Genomic DNA, 19,518 nt, shown 5'->3' on the forward strand with positions numbered 1-19,518 from the left:
TCTGACTGTAAAGATGACAAATCTCTCTCAATGCTTTGGTTAGAAAATACAATTAAGTGGACTGGAGAGGGTTCTCTCCAAGAAAATTGGCCGGATTGAGATGTGAGTATCCTAGAAGCTGAACCAATAAAAACCCATCCTTTCATCCCCTAGGGAAATGGTGCCGGGCAAGAGTTTGTGTTGATGCTCTGGGCTTCGGACAGAATGTGTGCAATTCTTATCCAATCAATAGAAATATCTACAATGAAAGATTGAAGCTGCCAGGACTTGTAACATCTCTATGATGAAAAATGTTTGTGAGAATTGTCTCCACTAAGTGCCACCTCCCTCCCTCAGTCCCACTTGAGTGTTTGCATAGCCCTGCTCCATGTTGTCTTTTGACTCAAACTGAGAAGGTTTGAAGAGTCTCCAGTCTGGATGCCGTATCTCACAGAAAACAACCTGCCGATTGATTCAGGCTCACAAGGAATGGAGGAGGCTGTTGAGGACATCTTTCCTTGTGTTTCTTTTACCCTAGGTCTGAGGCTATCTTTCACATAATACTTTTGAAAAACAAGCCTGCATACCTCCTGGGACACCTAGTGAAAAACTGGAGATCTTATTTAGCACGAAACTCTGTTCTTATATTTAGTCTTATTATTTAGTTTCTTAATCTCAGTTATGTGATTTCTTCCTTTGTGTTGCCTTGTTAGAACCATAGCATATAGTGTGACATGTTAAAGGTGATATCTCTCTATTTTTTGTTCTTGTTCCTTTGCTTGTTTTGAGACAGGATCTCACTCTGTAGCCAAGGCTGGCCTGGATTTCACTATGTAGCCCAACACTGGCCTTGAGATTCTGGCAATCCTGCCAGAACTTTCTGAATTCTGGGAGGACAGGCATGAAGTTGAAGGTTGATGTTTCAAAAAGCCATCTTGTGAATCTCAGCCTCTTTAACAAAAGTTGGTTGTTAAAGTCTGAATAGAAAATATCTCTAAAAGATAATGTGTTCAAGGCTTGGTCTCTAGTTGGTGGCATTATAGTGACCAGATCATGAAGGTGCTAATAATATCAATTAATCAATTGACAAGTTGATAGCTGAGTGGGCTATTAGCCACATTAGCAGCTGGTGGGAGAAGATGAATCACAGGCTAAGGTCTATATAGAGTATATCTTGTCCCTGACACCTTCCTCTCTGTCTCATATATGCCAGAAGGTGAGCCACTTTCTTCATTACACTACAAGATGTTCTGACTCAGAACACACCTGCTTAGAAGCAGCAAAGCTAAAAAGACCATGGACCAAATAGATCCCCCTCCCTTAAGAAGTTTACCTCAGGCATTTTGTCATAGCAGGAAATGTCTGAATAGCACAGTGGATCATAGTGAAAAAAATGTTAATAACCACAAACCTATAATATATTTTTGCTGATCTTTTTAAAATAAATAGTTTTGTCTGTTGGATAGAAACCAGTGGGTCTCTCCTATTTCCTAATAATCCCAAGAAGGAGATTTGCGTTAATGTTAAGCAAACTGTACTCTTATTTTAGTTGTGTTCAAATATACATAATGGTTTATCATTTAATGGTTTTTAAATGTACCTGATCAGACTAAATATACTTGTTATGGTGTAGTGATCTCCCCTTTCTACTCTTATCCAGAACATTTTCATCATCTCAAACTGAAAATCTATATTCAATAAACAACTCTCCATCATTCCCACCATTCTGTTTTCTGTGCTTGAGAATGTCTGTTCCAGGTGCTTCATGGGTCTGGATTCATAAAACCTTTGTCATTTTGTCTCTGCTTCATTTTATATGATGTCTTCAAGGTTCTTCCAAAGTTGCAACATATATTAAAGTGCCATTCCTTTTTAAAGCCAAATAACATGTGTGAGTCCAACATTTTGTTGAATTTTTCATCCTTTGGTGGATATTTGAGTTGTTGTGACAATGCTGAATGACTATTGGTATCAAATATCTCTGTAATTCTTTTTACCAAGAAGTGAGATTGGCAGATTATATGATAATTCTATGTTTAATTTTTTGAAAAGCTACCCAACTATTTCCACAGTGGATACTCCATCTATATATACTCCAACCAGAAGCACATATGGGTCCACTATCTCCTTATCCTTGTCAATGAGTGTGTGTGTGTGTGTGTGTGTGTGTGTGTGTGTGTGAGTGTGTGAATGTGCATGCACGTGTGTGTTTGTGTGCAGCAGTCAATATACTCTTTTGATTGGTGGAAAATTGCAAAATCTTATTGCACATCCCTTTCTACTTTTTAAAATAAATGCTTCCTTTCTTGAAAAAGTAATTTTTTTACTGTTTTAGGTCCATGAAAAAACTTCCTAACTTTCATTTCCAGTTTGGCACCTCCTCCCCTCAACTCCTCTTTGTTGGAAGAAACTCTGAGTAACACAGGACTGGCCTTCAGGCTCAAGGTCTATGAAAACAATAGTTTTAGTTGGTTATGCTATTATTTCTCAAGTTATCCTTCCATTACTTTTTTTAAATATAAAACTAACATGTTGGAGGAGTTGGACAAAATAAATAAACATACGGAAAAGAGAAGCCCAAGAAAAGGCACAATAATCAGAGATCTGTAAGCACCAGAGCTTACTTATTGAACTAGGGTCTTCTGATATGGTCAGCGGAAATGAATGAATCAGGTTATGTTGTAGGAGTCTTGGCAACACTGAGACTGAGACAAGCTTGTTTTCAGAAGTCAGACTTTTTATCTATTTTGATACAATGGCAGTTGCCAGGATAAAATGGTGGTTGCAAGCTAGACAGGGTATGCAAAAATTGATGTCTAACAGTCAAGTTATCCATGTTTTGCTGACTTCTAAGGAATATGAGATATATAAGTGGTCTGGTTGCTTCACTGCCTAATGGAGTGTAGTAGGAGGCCGTTTGTTTGTTGCCGGCTGCTCAGACTCTCAAAGTAATCACTCAGAAACTGTATTAATTAGCTCACTGCTTGGCCTATTAACTCAAGATTCTTATTGGCTAGATCTTAGATCTTATTTTAGCCCATTTCTATTAATTTGTGTATTGCCACGTGGCTGTGACTTACCGGCAAGGTTCCAACTTGTCTGTTCCCAGCGGCAGCTACATGGCCTCTCTTGATTCTGCCTTCTTCCTCCCAGCATTCAGTTTAGTTTTCTCAGTCTACCTCTGTTCTGTCCTGCTATAGGCCCAAAGCAGTTTCTTTACTAATCAATGGTAATCACAGCATACAGAGGAAATCCCGCATCAAAGTAATGCCTCAGTTTCTTGGGAACTGAAAGGCACACAGAGTGCCCAGAAGCCTTAGACTCAAACTTCAAAAAAAAAAAAAAAAAGGTATGCCTTTCAAGGCAGCTAGATTAGGGAAGCTCCATTATTTCCTGAAGAGACTCACTTGTTTATATGTAGGCAATAAAAACACTAAACTGGAAGCTATAATATATAGAGAGAAATTGAGCATACCTGTGCAGGTCCTGTGCATACTGCTTCAGTCTCTGTGCATTCATATGAGCTTGGGTAATGTTGACTTACTGGGCTTTCTCTTCTTGCTTTGCTTCATCCCCTTTGACTCAATGAGCTGTGTAAGTGTTGTTAAACAATTGGGACTTACTATCAGTTTGTGGAGAGCAAGCTATAGTCTTGGCAACAACCTGAGTTGTTTGGGGATCCATGGACCTGTTTGGTCAATAACTCAATTAGATGTAACCCAGTGTACTGGAAGCTTTGTTTAGTGACATGGCACTTTGTCTCCTCCATTATTTAGCAATTTCATTTAGGTCACCTTCATATATGGATATATATTTAGAAAGCTTCTATCATATTAAGTTTCTATACTACTTGTATACAAGTGGTCCTTAATTTTAACTGTGTCTCCCAGTATTCATTCCTTTGTCCCATCTCTACTTGATCTTCTCATTCCATCCCCTCCCCCACCCATAACTATTTGTTCTATTTCCCATTCCTAATGAGATAGTGTAACCCCCTAAGTCCTTTACTCTATACCTAACCTCTTGGTTCTATAGATTGAAACTTGATTATTGTTCTGGCTAATCTTATGTCAACTTGAGACAAGCTAGTGTTATCTGAAAGGAGGGAACAACAATTGACAAAATACCTTCATAAGATCCAGATGTGAGGCATTTTACTAATTAGTAATTGAAGAAGGAGGTCCCATTCCACTGTGGGTGGTACCTTTCCAGGGCTGGTGGTCCTGGGTTCTATAAGAAGGTAGGCTGAGCAAGTCATAGGGAACAAGCCAGTGAGTAGCATCACTCCGTAGTCTCTGCATCAGCTCCTGCCTCCAGGCTCCTGTCCTGGTTGAGTTCCTATCCTGATGTCTTTTATGATGAACAAGGATATGGAAGAGTGTCACGTCTGCCTCGACCAGCAGAAAAAACGCAACACCTGATTCTTCTTTCTGCAGTTTATTCAGGAACCTTGAACAATCTTCTGACCCTGGGGAAAGCCAGCCCACAGCTTAAATATACTCTGGGTAGCCAACCCCAGCATGCTACATGGGAAATGCAGATAGGTCCAAAAACGTGGAAACAAGCCAGATCCTTAGCCTTAGCCATATATGGAGTTGTTTATGACCGAGAGCACTCACCATTGGGGAGGTAGAAGGCGGAAACCAGTGCCATCTTTAAGGCGCGGCACTACGCAGCTCTCTACAGAAGAGTAAGCCCAAAAAGCCCTTTCCTATCAACTTGCTTTTGGTCGCGGTATTTTATTGCATCAATAGAAACCCTAAGACAGTTATCATTGACTTAATGGCTAATATCTACATAAAAGTGAATATATGCCATATTTGCATATTTCTCTCTCTGGGTCTGAGATACCTCAGTCAGGATAATTTTTTTTAATTTCTATCCATTTTTAAAAGCTGAGTTAAAATATTCCATTGTGTAAATATACCACATTTTCTTTATCCAATCTTCTGTTGGGGGACATCAAAATTGTTTCCAAATTCTGGCTATTATGAATAGAGCAGCAATGAACGTGGCTGAGCAAATGTCTTTGTGGTAGAATGAAGAGTCTTTTGGGAACATAATTAAGAGTGGATCTTGGGATAGATTGATTCTTATCTTTCAGAGGAAGATTGGAACATGGTTGAGCAAATGTCTCTATGGTAGAATGAAGGGTCTTTTGGAAATATTTCCAAGAGCTGGATTTTGGGATAGATTGATTCCCACCTTCTCAGTGAACAGCCACACTGATTGATTTCTGTAGTGGCAATACAAGTTTGCATTCACACCAGCAATGGATGAGTGTTCCCCCTTATTCCACATCCTTGTCAACATGAACTGTCACTTGTTTTATTGATCTTAGCCATTCTGACAGGTGTAAGATGGAATCTCAAAGTAGTTTTGATTTGCATTTCCCTGATGGCTAAGGATGTTGGACATTTCTTTAAGTATTTTTCAGTCATTTGAGTTTACACTTTTGAAAATTCTGTTTAGATTGATACCCCAGTTTTAAATTGTATCCCTCCTCTCTTATCTTGTGATATTCTCCCCCATTCTGTTTAGAACTGAATTTTAATTCTTTCATATCATAAAATAAATTTGAAATTTAGGCCACCGTTTAAAATAAGCCTTGAGTGCTTGGTTATAATAGAACCAGAAAGTCTGAAGTCAAGAGTTCTGCAAAGAATAACTCAGATAGGTACTGTAGATATGTGATAAACATGTAGTGGTATCCAGTAAATGGTTGGCACTACTGTTGATTTGTTTTTATGTTTGTATTTTTTATTGGTTATAGCAGGTTCCTCTATGTAATTTAGGCTATACACTTCTGAGCCTTCTTTTATTCTAATCTCAGATGCACACCAACGGTTTTTGATAATCACTTCAAAATGCTCCATTGCTTATATTTTGTGTATGTATGTTTTAAAGATTTATTTATTGTTATTTTATGTGTATGGGTGGTTTTGCCTTCATATATGTCTATGTACCCCATGAATGCCTAGTGCCTATGAAGTCAGAAGAAGACATCACATTCACTGAGGCTGAAGCTACAACCAGTTGTGAGCTACCACATAAGTGTTGAGAATCAAATTGAGGCCCTCTGGAAAAGCATCCAGTGCTCTTAACTGCTAAACCATCTATCCAGCTCAAAATGTTTTCCTTCCTTCCTTCCTTCCTTCCTTCCTTCCTTCCTTCCTTCCTTCCTTTCTTTCTTTTATTGACAAGGCCATTGTTGATCATACTAGTCTCAAATATGAACTCATTATGTTCTAAGGATGATTCTTTTGTTTTCGTTTTTTGAGGCAGGGTTTTACTATGTGTCTCTGAATGGTTTGGAATTTGCTACATAGACCAAAATGGTCTCAAACTCACAAAGATCCATTTGCTTCTGCCTCCTGAATGCTGAAATTAAAGTGCCACTCTGTCTAGTTCATTTCTTGTGTTCTTATGACCTCATAAAAGATTATTACATTAGGAAAAGTTTGCTGAGTTCTCAAGGCCTTAATTCCAGTGTCTCTTGCCCTGACTTTATCTTGCATTTCACCAGGACTCATTTTCCTAGCATGGCCTTTTCTGTAATTACTCATATTGGTGAAAAACTTCAGTGACTTTTTCTGAACGTTATTGGCTGTAAGTACCATATACATTCTACCTGTTCAACAGCGAAGACTTGCAGTGAACTCCCCACTCATCTGAAAAGGTTTTGCTTTTCTACATCTCACAGATATCATAAAATGAATTTCTTGCCTGTCTTTTGTGGGGTGCAGTCCTTCTCTGGGTCTTTAGCAACCATTTTATCATGCTATTGACTTTTGTTTGTCCTCTCATCATTCTGGAGCTCCATGCCTAGGTCACTGCTCACTAAAACTGAAGTATTTATTCTAAAACTTCTCTTACTTATGGTCCATCCTCTTGTGGGTCACAGGATTTCTTAGTACCTCTGGTTTGTAAAAAAAAAAAAGAAATAGTTTCCAAACCCCACCTGGAACCAATTTTATTTTCAGATAGGTCTAAAATTTTCTTTCAAAAACTCTATTTTAATAAGACATAAAAAACAAGAGAAATAATGTAGCCCAAGAGAAACCTGACATCCAATCCTGACTTCACTCCTGAAGAACAGATCCCAGGCAAGCCAACTTGTCAGTGAATCTCCCCTAGAGTTGTCAGAACGTAAGAAATAAAAATGATTGCTGAGAATACGAGGGATTTAAGTAAATGACAGTGGTCTTGACATTATTGTTTTTAAAATATTCTTCCTAGGTCATTGCATTTAAATGAGTAAGGGAGACAGAAGTATCCAACAAGGCAAATGGCATCAACATTGTTATGAAGATATATTCCCTTTCTTCAACTTCCCTTCAATTTTATGCCAACACCAACCCCAGACAGGGAGCCCTGCGCCACAGCCAGATAGCCTGGATATTTTACTGCTCACCCCTCTCAGGAGCTATCTGGCCTTGTTTTCCACCACCTTTCCAGCAGTAGCTTGCTTATCTTAAGTCTAAATATGGGAAACAGCACATCCTCTGTCACGGTGCCCTGTGCAGTCTTTCACAATGAACAGCTCCTACTTCAGGTAAGTTGATTAAAAGTTGGTAACTTCAGGCCTTGAAGGAAATAAAAAGCTTCTTGATGGGAAATAAAGCCACCTGGAGTGTTCAAAGACTTCATAGCTGCTTAAGGCAGCATGCTTTGCCCTGGAGCACTAAGTACCCATCTAGCATCACCTGAAGCCACATCTTAAGCAGCCCTAGTCGATCCTTATTCTTCCTTCTCTCAGCTCTGCACAGCCTCAGTATTTGCAGGTGCTGTTTGGTATTTGTATCATTGCCTGCTGTTGAATGTATATGATTTGCTTTTGTTAAACTGTTTTCATTCATAGGTCTTCAAGTAGCTACAATTTCGGTTGAGACAGGATGATCCTTTACCCCAGGGAACTGCTGTGATGCTAGGGACATGGATTCCATTCATTCTGTATAAATGGAGAGCCTACTGTTTATGTCAGGTGCTAAATACTGAAGGTATGATAAGAACAGCATCTACAAGTTTACATTTCTGTAGACATAAGTTAAATTGCTCCTAAGTTTGCAGTTGAAGATGAGGGCATTAGTGGGGTACTGAACTTATGAAATTGTCACCTCTGGAGATTTAAAAAAATTAAGATCTAACTAATCTTAAGAGGTCCTGAGCTCTTACTTTTGTATATTCCATGTCTACAACATAATGTCTTTTGGGTTTCTGATATTCTGTTATTATATTTGAAAAGGTTTTCTCAACTTCATCATATTTCACCACTCATAAAATATATGTGAAAATCAATGGCATTAGATCACTGTATCTTAAGTCTTAAGTGCTTTTCTTGTCTCCTTAATGATGTAGTGAATCAGAAAATAATTAAAAATCACTTAGATTGCAACCTCCCTTTTTCTCCTCCCAACCCCATCTCCCTCAGTCTGCAAGGAGCACTGTGATTTGTGTCTCTCCCTCATTGAACAATGCAGGGATATCTCCACATGTGGGAACTTTGCATGGATGAACAGAACACCTAGCCTCACCTGTCCTTCCATGAACACAGCTGTGACTGAGAAATTCCCACATCTGAGTGACTGCTTATTTTTTCCTAACAGCAGCAATATCCATGGAAGCTGCAGGTGACATTTGTTCAGTAGATTTGTGGGCTGGTTGCGTATCCACCTCCTTTTTGATGCTCATAGCAAGTTCCCAGCATAGATGCTCCTATCCTGAAGCTTACCAGTGGGCTATGGCTCAGCTAAAATTGGGGACTTTGTGAAAAGGTAACCCTTTTCAGGACAAAATTGCTTGGCTCAGTTCATGTCCTTCTCCCTCCTGCCTTTTTCACTGAGAATGACTGGAGAAATAGAGACATAGCGATTTTATGGAAGGTGGTATATTTTTTAATTCAATTTCAGTAGCTATGTTTTTGTTTTTATGTATTTAGAATGGATTTGCTATGTTATCTAATCCCTGTTCTACATAAACCAAGAGTGACAGTGTCAATTAAAATATCTTCATCTGACCTTGGGATGAAACTCAATGAAAGAAAAACATATCTAACATATGCAAGACCCTGTATCCAATTGGAAAAGAAGGAAAGGGAGGGAGAGAGGAAGAGAAAGGTGGGGAGAGGAGGAGGAGGAGGACCTCAAAATTTGGCTAGTGGTAAAAGGCTAAATACCCAGTAACCTCTGGACTGCTCAGACCCATACTGAGAGCTGGAAAGTAAGCTCAACTTTCAACTTCCTAGGAGTACCTGTGTATTTAGATCAAAGGCCATTTCTATACTTAACTCAAATTATTTCTGACTTTGGCCATAAGGGGCAGAGCTTTTCGGACATGCGGATCACAATGAAACCAATTGGAAGCATAAAATATTGATGTCTAGGCCCACCCCAGAGCTTCTAATTTGATTGAGAAGGAGTGGGCTGCCATTCAGGTTGTTATTGTTGTTTTCTTATTTTTTTTTTAAGTCTTCCCAGGAGAGATCAAGGTCGAGAAGGAGCCTTATAAATTTGCTTCTAGATGTGGTTCATGGACCTATAGCACTGCCATCTCTTTTGAGCTCCCAGGATACGCAGGATCCTAGCTGGCACACAGGACCCACTAGTTCTGATTCTGAACGTTAGCAGGCTCTGAGTATGAGGAGCACTAAGTTGGTGACACACAAAGAAGTATTGCCCTTCCATTATTACCTTTCCATTCAGTCTTAAGGTCAGTTTGCAATGTCATGTTCAAAGACATTGTTAGTGTCCAGTCTCCAATACAATAATTTAACTTTCTTCAGAGAGGGTCCATTTGAATCCCTGATTTTTAGTTATGGATGACCCAGAACCACTTAAAAATTTTTTTTTAATTTTTTAATTTATTTATCAAATCCTAACTGTAAGCAAGAAAAACAATCCATTTAAGGGTGGATTGAGGCAGCCATCTGAGGTTAGAGGTGGAGCTTGGTGAAGAACACTTCTCTAGCATGTGCGAGGTCCTTGGTTTGGTGCTTAGAACTGTAAAACACTATCATGCATGTATCTTGTGAGCAAAAATCATCTTTGGGTTCAGACGGCTATCGTCATAGGAACTATGGTAAACAGTATATTTTTCCAAAACAAAAATCAAAAGGAAAGAACCAGCTAGGGATTGATGATCATGCCACTCAGGCCGTGAACTTGACCATTGAAACGCCCAGCAGAGAAAGAGATCAGAGGCGCCTATCCTGAAGGCAGCCAGAAAAGGGTTGTGGATGACAAATGGGAGCCGGTGTCTGCTGCCTCAGCCCATCCTGGAGCTTCCAGAGTAATAAATCCTGCGGGGTACACCAATACATTTCCAATAGCAGGGAGAAGTCACTCTCTAATGTGGGTCTGATAATGTCACTGAGCTCAGTCTTCTTAAATTTAAATGATTAGCAATGTCCAGGCTTGCTCCTGCTTGATGCATCACTTACTCTGGTAATCAGGAAATCTATTCCACTTGCCTACTTAGATTGATGATGTCACACTGCACTGGAACTGGCTTCCCCTCCCATAATGGAGGAAAGCCTGTTAGAAAGCATTGGCCTTAAGCATTCTGGCCTCCACTTACTCCATGAAGTTGATTAATATCATGGTCTCTGTGGGTATATCTCAGCTTTGCCGCCTCTGGCATCTCTGGGAGGGCCATGTTTAGAGAGCATTGAGATGTTACTAATGGAGTCTGTGTTGGACAGTTGTACTCATTCCTTACTTCTTGACTTGGAAAATCTTTTTCTCAAGAAAGAAAAAAAATATGAGTTTTGGTTGGGCTGTGTTTCGTGAACGGAAAACAGATTTACTGTATAGGTTGGCCACCTATGTATACCTGCTGTATTATGTGAGAGAAGCCTTAAGTTGTGGGGTTCATGTCTTTAGGTGCTGGGTAGTGCCTAGTGATGAACAAGGCAACTGTTCATTATTTTACTGCCATAAATATTACTGCAGACATTCCCACACCCTCTTTTCCTACGCAGATGCCCATTTAATTGGAATCACTAGTGGTAGGGTTCTGTTTTGTCCGTTCTTCTACTCTGTTGGGTTGTATTCTTCTGTTACCTTTTTAATCTCTGATGCTCCAAGAAATGCTGAAGAATGGAAAAGCAGCCTTTCTCAAGGTGATTTTCTGAGAAATCTCAGTAGTGACAATAAGAAACAATGGTCTTCAAGTTTTGGAAGATCTGGAGGTCCTGATGAGGAAAAAATGGTATCCAAGGTCAGCAAGTACTTCAACTGCCTTGACATGGCAGGCAGGAAGGTAGCTCCAGAATTCCAATTCTAAACAAGCAGAATTAGAGCAGCTCCTTCTTGCTTCTAGGCTAGAGTTGGGTCCTGTGCCCTGTTGAAGTCCTGTCTTCAAGGCTAGTCACCTCACAAGAGAAACAGCTGTGACAGAGTTTCGGCGCTCTAATAAGCACAACCACACGTGTGTGTTTAGGATTCAGAGAAGTCCTCCCAGAAGGTTCTGTATGTGGTGAACTATGGTGTATAGTCAAGGAATGAAAAGCAGTGTGTATTTACCTAAAGGAATTGTTCTTTAGACAGACAAGTTACCGGAAGAACAAGGAAGTCTTAGTCAACCCCAGGCTTAGCTCTAATATGGGTGGGATTGTTACACTGTTCCTCTCCCCCTCTCCATCAACACACACTTACAGAGACCTATAAAAGTATCAATGCTGGGCTCCATCAGAGGCTTCAACCATTTAAGTCTACCTCTTTCCAGGGACCCTAACTCCAAATTTCTTGTATTTCCCTATCCTTAAACTTTTATGGGCTTGTGAGTAATAATTTTAAAACTTGTAGCAACTTGGAATTTTTCAGGAACATGGATTAAGATTTATGTCACTGTCTAGAAACCGGCCACTCTTCAGCCTCTTGTCCTACAAACCTGACTTGCTGCAAGCTTTTAAAACATTCTTTGTTTACACACTGTACATAGCCAGTTACGAATGCCAGTACTCTGGCTGTACAGCTCCTGGCCTTTTCCTGCGCTGAGAGAAGGCTTTGCTGGCAGAGAGCAACTGATCACCTCTTCAAGAGAGACAGAGCATCAATTCTGAGTTTGGGAACAGGAAAATGCTCTGAGCCAAGGCAACCCTACTGAGATTGCACACGGCAGATTGAGGTGAGCCGTGTGTCATGCAATAATGGAAACCACTGAAAAATACATGTAGGAGAGAAACATATATTCCCAGGCTGGAGGAAGATTGAAGGGTTAGAACCCAGGAAAAATATCATTTTAGAGGGGAAGAGTTTCCTTGGCTCCATGAATAAATCATTGACCAGACAGCCCCCCTTTCTCTTCTTTCCTTTATTTTGAAGTTGGCAAATTGTCTCTGATTTGGAAGGAAGTTGGAAGCACCCTGGCAGGGCTGCCTGCCTGGCGCTGCAGACAAATGAGGCGGCTCTGTTAACTTTTCATGAAGATGTTTATTAGGCTCACACATGACTCTTCTTTAATGCTTTCTTGTGGCAGTTCATTTCTCCCCCATGTAAAGACTGAACCAGTCAGATGTGGCCATTCTTACTTAGAACACTCAATTTCTTTTTTCCTTTTGGGAGGCAGGGAGGGAAGAGGGAGGCTGACCCGATCTTGCCCAAGGAAATAAGTGTCTTTCCGATTTTATTTTTCTTGTGTTCTGGAAAAGCAATGCAAAGGAGGCACAGTTTGGGACAGCACCTCTGTTCCTTAATCCTACCAGGGTCCACCTTAGTATCTCAGCAATCAAACAGCTGTTGTCATTCTCTGCCACCTCTGTCAGGACTGGCCCAGAGAGCCAGCTGAGAAAGCCAGTCTTCTATTTCATTTCGCCTCAAAACGGTACAGTTTGTCCTCAGAAACAGAATTCTGACTTTGGGAGATTTTGTACCTTGAAATATCATTTTAGTCAACAAATGTTTATGATACATTTTTAATATGGTGTTTAAAATATGTATCTCTCTTTGTCTTTGTAGTTCTGGCTTATTATTAAATATTTATGGGAGTGACTGGCTGCATGTTTTCTGAGCTGCTGGAATACCGCTCATCACGTTCACTAACACATCCCCATATTTCTCTTCCTTGAGGGTCCTCACAGCAGCACGTAGTACTGTTACTTATGAGCTTCCCAGGAAAATAATCACTTCTTGATTCAAGATGCAAAGACCACTTTTACTGCCAGTTTCTTGTGTCAGGCTCAGCACCGCCCCTGAAGCCCCTGGGTTGTTCATAGGCTTTATTCGGAGTCCTACAGTTAACCCTATTGGACAGTTTTATGAACCTGTTGCTGTTGCTCGAACGTCAAATGTCTCCCACAGGCTCATGTGTTTGAACGCTTGACTTCCCCAGCTGGTGGTGCTGTTTGGGGCAGTTGTGGAACTTTTAGGAAGTAGAGCCTTGCTAAAGGAAGTGGGTCACTGGGGGTGGGCTTTGAAGCTTTATAGGCAGGCCTGATTTCCTGTTCCCTGTCTACTTTGTGAAGCTGCAGCTTGACCAGCAGCCTATTGTTTCTGCTGACATGCCTCCCCTGACACGATGGACTGTATCCTCTCCACTATGAGCCCATATAAACCCTTTCTCCCATAAGTTTTTCCTCCTTAGCTATTTTGTCATAGGAACAAGAAAAGTAACTAGTCTAACTGCCCCAAACAAATACAACTACTTTTTAAAGTTCAAATTTGTTTACTTAAGCATTCTTGGGTTGAACCACACCCACTAGGTCCTTGCTAATTAAACTTTGTGTTCAACTGTAGACAATAAGATGCAAAAATATAAAGTTTCAAATATTTTCCAGGTATTAATTCCAATGTTACAGAGTGACAGTTTAATGTGATGGAAGTCTACCCCAAAGCTATGAAGCTGTGTGCTGTTCTACGGATCAGTGAACTGGGGATAGGATGGGTTTGTCTTGTACCTTTAAAGAGCTTGTTGAGATGAAGGCCCGGATGTATATTACAATCATGCTGTTAGGTGTGGTTGGACAGGTGCTCACTCTACAACTTGAGAGGAGAGATTTAACAAGCCTTTGTTCTGCACAGTGCCCATGAAGTTCTGTGATACAATACATAGCCATGGTAACTCCAGTCAGAGGAGGGCTTCTTCCAAGAATTAATGTCAGTGTAACCCAGTCAACCTTCTACTGGAACTTTCCCTCTGACTTCCAGAATCAGCACCTACAAACAACTGACAGGATGTGGTCATGCCTATCCTATGCATGTTTTTCTTGAACACATATAGCTAGCCACAACAATGAAAAATACTAATAACATCCAGAAAATTCTATCCACCAATGAATGTAGGAGACCTCTGTGTGTTGATTCCAATTCTTGCTTTATTTGGTGGCAGCCCTGGACACACATGGTCCTCAGAGTGAGGCAGCCAGCACCAGAGCCATGGCTCTGATGCCCTAGTAACAGTGTCCCTGATCTCACTGCTGCATGCTCACTTTTGCTTGTCTCTCTGTGACTCCTTTTTACTAGCCCCAACAGTCTGGCCATTCTAGCTGGAGACAGTTTACTCTCAAGACTGGACAGCATTTAGGCCTTCTTTGAGCATTCGTCTTTGTCTTCTGACTTTATGGAATATTTTGCATCTATACAGCCGTGAAAGCTCTGGCCTAGATCTGCTGCTACCTGCTAGACTCAAGTCCAGGTTTGCTGCTGTGTCTCAGCAAGGGTGCTGGTTTGCCAACCTTCCCTTTAGCTCTCCTCTGTCTCAAAGGTCTTTATTATACAGATTCTAATAATATGGGTAGGGAGATGTTTTAATCTCTACAATGGGAGTGAGAGAGGCACCCCCACACTAGGAGAGTGCTGCTCTGAGGATTAAACCAACAATGTAGTACCTTCTGCTTTAACAAGTTTATCTTTGTTTCCCCTCTTCAGAGAGAGACATCCTTGCGCCAGATCCCTTCCCATGCTGGCTTTGCAGGGCTCCTCATTCCCTGTTCTGGGCTCATTAAATTAAGTTTCTATTGATAACCTTTGGCCAGACCCATCTTCCAAAAGACTCTAATGCATGTTAATAAGCCAGACTTGAAAGGCACAGAGATCTCCAGGCCCATGGTCCCTTTCATGCCTCAGCAGCTTCCATGGCAAAAGGATGACATGACTTTTATCAGGGCTTTGGCTGCATTCATATCTCATGACATAGTTTTTTTTTTTAAAAGCACATTTTCAAAGAGTTCTCTTTATCACAATATCTTTAGTCTTCCTCCACCGTTCATATGGATATTTCTCAGAAGTAGTATAATCAAAGTCATAAAGTCATTTGTACATTTATATAATTTTTTTATCTTCAGGGGCTTAGAGTTAGGGGAATTGAGTCTTTAAAAGCAATTGCTGCTACAAAGCCCAGCTTTGAATCATCTCTGACCTTTTGTTCGAAGCTCCTCCTGTTCCAGGAGACATCACACAGCTGTTTAGATCACGGAGGGAAGCAAAGTCCAGTGATCTCTTAGTTCGGGGGTGGATTTTTAGTAAAGAGGATCCAAGTGAGGAGGGATGGCTCTGTTGGAGGTGCTGGCCCGGAGTTGTGGAATGACAGCCCTGGTACCAGCAGGCTCTGTTGGCCAGCTAGCTTCAGCTCCAAGGGTGACTGGAACACAGGGACCACATGTGTATGAATGTGCTCTGGAGTGGGAAGAGGACAATATTAATAACTAGATATGCTGTTTGCTGGGAAATGGGGCAGAGCACCTCATGGGTTTGCTGTATAATCTTGGAGGCCCTACTATAAGCACCCTCTAGGACTGATTGCTTTCTTCAGCAAACTGTTTTACAAGTTCTTGCAGCCTACCCAATGCCACGGTCTGCACTAGTACACGCATCATCTCACACCATGCCTTATATTTAGTGAGGGAGCTTTACACATGTTTGTATGTACTTTATTCAACAGAAACCGGGATGCGAATGAACAATTCGGAAATGTACCTGTTCTGGGTCAGCTTGGAAATCAGACCTGAAGCTTGTAAGCAGGTCTTGACTGATCAGATTTTCTTTCTTCAGATCATGTGGACCACCTGGGAACTAGGTAGGTGTCATCTCAGCATACGAAGTATATGTCGTGTATTGGTGGAATATTTCCATGAACAGCTACTGCCACTGCAATGCTTTCTGAAGCATCCCTATGAATGTGGTATCTCTACTAGCCAGTATCCTGGGACGAGCTTGCAAAGGGTATAGTGCAGCCTTACTGATAGCAGACACAAAGCAAAGCACTGTGGTTACTAGCAAGCAGCCTGATGGGTTTACAGAAGGCACGTTACTAAGGTTGTTAGGGTTGGAGCATGTGATGGGTTTACAGAAGGCACGTTACTATGGTTGTTAGGGTTGGAGCATGGGCCATGGAGGCCTCATAAACCAAGCTTTGCCATTTGCCTTCAGTAAACTAATTGAAAATACAAAATAAAAGTGAAAAACAAAAACAGGAGTTTATTTAACGTGGCCATATTGGAAAGAGGTAAAAGAAAAAGTCCAATAAAATCCATCTTCACAGTCATGAGATGGGGTTTAAGATTAAATACAGGGCAAGAAATATCCATAACTAATCTCTTTGGACCACAGTGTAGTCCTGTCAATGACTGACTCACTTGAATATCTCCTTTAAAGTTGTCAGATAAGTTGTCAGACCATATGAAATCTCATTCTGGGAGACAAGTTCCTGCTTTGGCTGGCACCAGTCTTCAGGCTTTTCCTACTCTCAACATAAATCTCCTGGAGGAAATTCTGATTTTGGGGATCCATTGTGTACACAGTTAAAGGAAGAGGCACAGGTGTCTCTTTAGAATATTTTTATTCCAGCCAGAATAGGATTAGCACTAGCACAAAATACTGTTCCTTTAGCTACTCCTGCTAGGTACTTCAGAGTGACAGAGTCATGATTCTCCTCCCTCTGTGTGTCTGCCTCTCTGTCTCTGTCTCATCTCTGTGTCTCTTATTTAAGTGATTATTGTTAGATTGTTGCATAAGTCCTTCTACTTACCGCATTCCAGGCTTGTCTTCATCACTGTTCTATTTATGTGATGAAACACTATGACCAAAAACAGGCTGGGAAAGAAAGGGTTTATTTGGCTGACACTTCAACATCATAGTCCTTTATGGAAGGCAGTCAGGACAGGAACTCAAACAGGGCAGGTACTTGGTGGTAAGATCTAAAGCAGAAGCTACTAAGTGGTACTGCATATTGGCTTGTTCCCCCATGGTTTTCTCAACCCACTTTCTTACAGGACCCAGCACTACCAGCTCAAGGATGGCACAACCCAAAATCTGCTGGGTCCTCCACCATCAATTAAGAAAATTCCCTTCAGCCTGATCTCATGGAGGCATTTTCTTAACTGAGTTTCCTTCTTTTCAGATAACTATAACTTGTGTCAAGTAGGCATTAAACTAGCCAGCACAAGGTTCAACTATTTACCCATTTATTTTATTTAATTCTCTTACAACTTTAGAGAAACTTTATTACCTATATTTCACATAGGAAGAAACAGTAACAGCCTGAAGTGCCAGTGGGATTCAAATTCATGACTGCCAGGGCCAAACGCCTTGCTTGGCCTACCCAGTCACTCAGTGACTGGAAGACCTTCTGGAAAAAGACTGTGTCCAGGTCCAACATTAAGGGCTCACCACCTTTCATCCTTCCAAGACCAGAGACGTGGGTCAGAGATCAGTGACCCTCACTCTTTGCTGCAGGTTACAATTACTCAGGTGGAGGATGTTTTTCAAAGTCCCAGTGCTCAGATCTCAAGTCATACTGATTCAATGTCTGGAAGTGAGAGCAAGAAATGAACACAGTTGTTAAAGTCTCTGCTGATTCCAGTGAGCACTGCTTTTGAGTTCACCCCAAGCATCAATCAGCACGGAGCCCCATAGCACTGGGCACACATCTTTCAATGAGCCAGCTACCAAGGGGGTAAAGGCTGGGCAGGGCCTGAAAGCCATATGTCTATTAGAGTGCAGGACTTTGAATTCTTCCTCAGTTTCCACTTAGACTTTCTGCCAACTCTGCACACTTTGCTGGAGTGTGTCAGGCAGAGCCCAGAGGTGTAAGCAACAGCTGTCTGCCAAACAGAACTCCCCAGGTTTGTATGGTAGAGCTTGTTTATGGCCACAAGAGGCACATATATGAGGGCACATGTGCCTACACACATTATTCATAGCCATCTGCCCTGCTCCCCTATGCCACGCTGAGCCCCCCTTTCTTTCACTGGCTGTCACCATATGGCCCTCACTAATGATTTATACATCATACCCTTCATTAACTGATGGGAAAGATACGGCAGTAATTTGCTTCTATCAACCCTCATAGGTTCCCAAATAAGTTCATAAAGTGTGGTCTTTTGGTTAAGTTGTTAATGAATCAACTCCAGCTAACATGAGGGGCGTCCTTCATATACACTCAGAGAGAATTTTAAGAACTCAGAGAGATTTTAAGAACTTCATCATCACTAAATTAGTGAATGATGATCACAACAACCTATGTGTGCTCTAACTTTAGATTTAAAAATTACCATAGTGGGTTGATATGTTGTGTTCATCCTCCACTAATTGAACACTACCGTGCATTTAATCACAGAAAATTGGCCTCCCCGCTAAATAGATCTGAGGGTCTTTAGCCCTTGTTAACTCGCAGCAGCTCCCGGAGTGATGTCAAAGGTGGGAGGAGAGAAGGGCCTGAAGGGGAGTGGGACCCATCCTGACTCCTTTGCTCCATGTTCTGGGCTCAGGTCCCTGTCAATATGCAGGTATTTTCAGGTTTTTGATATAGTCAAATCATTGAGCTTTTGATTTCTCAACCCAACTCTGGATGAGAAATTGAGAAGCAGTTAAGGATATTCGTTCTATGCTAAAAACGATGCTTTAAAAGTGAAGGTACAAAGAGACACCATGGTTTAAGAGTTGTTGTCTGCAGCATCTTTTCAGGGAAAGCTAGCTTGGAAGGCCTGCTGTTCGGAGGCAGTGATGGGAGCTGATAGGCTACCTCTAGGCTGAATACTACGCAAACTACACACTGTGGATGTGGGAAAAATGATGATGGCTTCCTTAATGGAAACCAGGAGGGAATGAAATTTTCTAATGGGTGAGGGGTTTAAGAAGTTAATCTTAGTTGTTAGTGACAAAACAGGATTTGGATTTTTGTCTTTGATGCAATCCCTGGTTGTCTTGGTGACTTCCCTTCTCCCCAGTGCCCCCCCTGTCTTCCACTGTAGCCATGTCTCTAGGTTTCCCAGTTGTGGTTTCTGAATGCCTCTTCTGTGCAAGCTTGGCTCACATCAGCTCAGATCCTCCATGACATACACTTCAAATGTCTTGGAGAAACTGCCCCTTGGGCTCCAAACATCAGCTGATTGATGACAATGATATTGGCAGCCCCATTTATGCAGTGCGTACATATGTCATGCTTGTATTGTCAGCCATACCTCTTCTCAGCTGGTGCTTGCTACCATCCTCTGGGTTTAAAAATCACCAGCGTTATTGTCTGACAGACACTGCCGGAGAGTAAGTGGGGCCACTAAGAACATTCTCTGTCTAATGAAAACTTATTTGCAGTTCAAGCCTTTTT

General features: G+C 41.2%; 1 long non-coding RNA gene across 1 annotated transcript in view; it reads left to right on the forward strand.

Moving 5' to 3' along the window:
- Window positions 1-15,861: 15,861 nt before the first annotated feature.
- LOC146894775 (uncharacterized) overlaps window positions 15,862-19,518 on the forward strand; it is a 170,154-nt gene continuing 166,497 nt past the window's right edge. The window contains exon 1 of the long non-coding RNA XR_015001095.2: window positions 15,862-15,990. This is a non-coding gene — a long non-coding RNA (uncharacterized LOC146894775). The remainder of the gene's footprint in view (window positions 15,991-19,518) is intronic.

This window comes from Myodes glareolus, chromosome 5 (genome assembly GCF_982192425.1).
Source record: "Myodes glareolus chromosome 5, mMyoGla1.1, whole genome shotgun sequence".
In the NCBI taxonomy this organism is placed as follows: Eukaryota; Metazoa; Chordata; class Mammalia; order Rodentia; family Cricetidae; genus Myodes; species Myodes glareolus.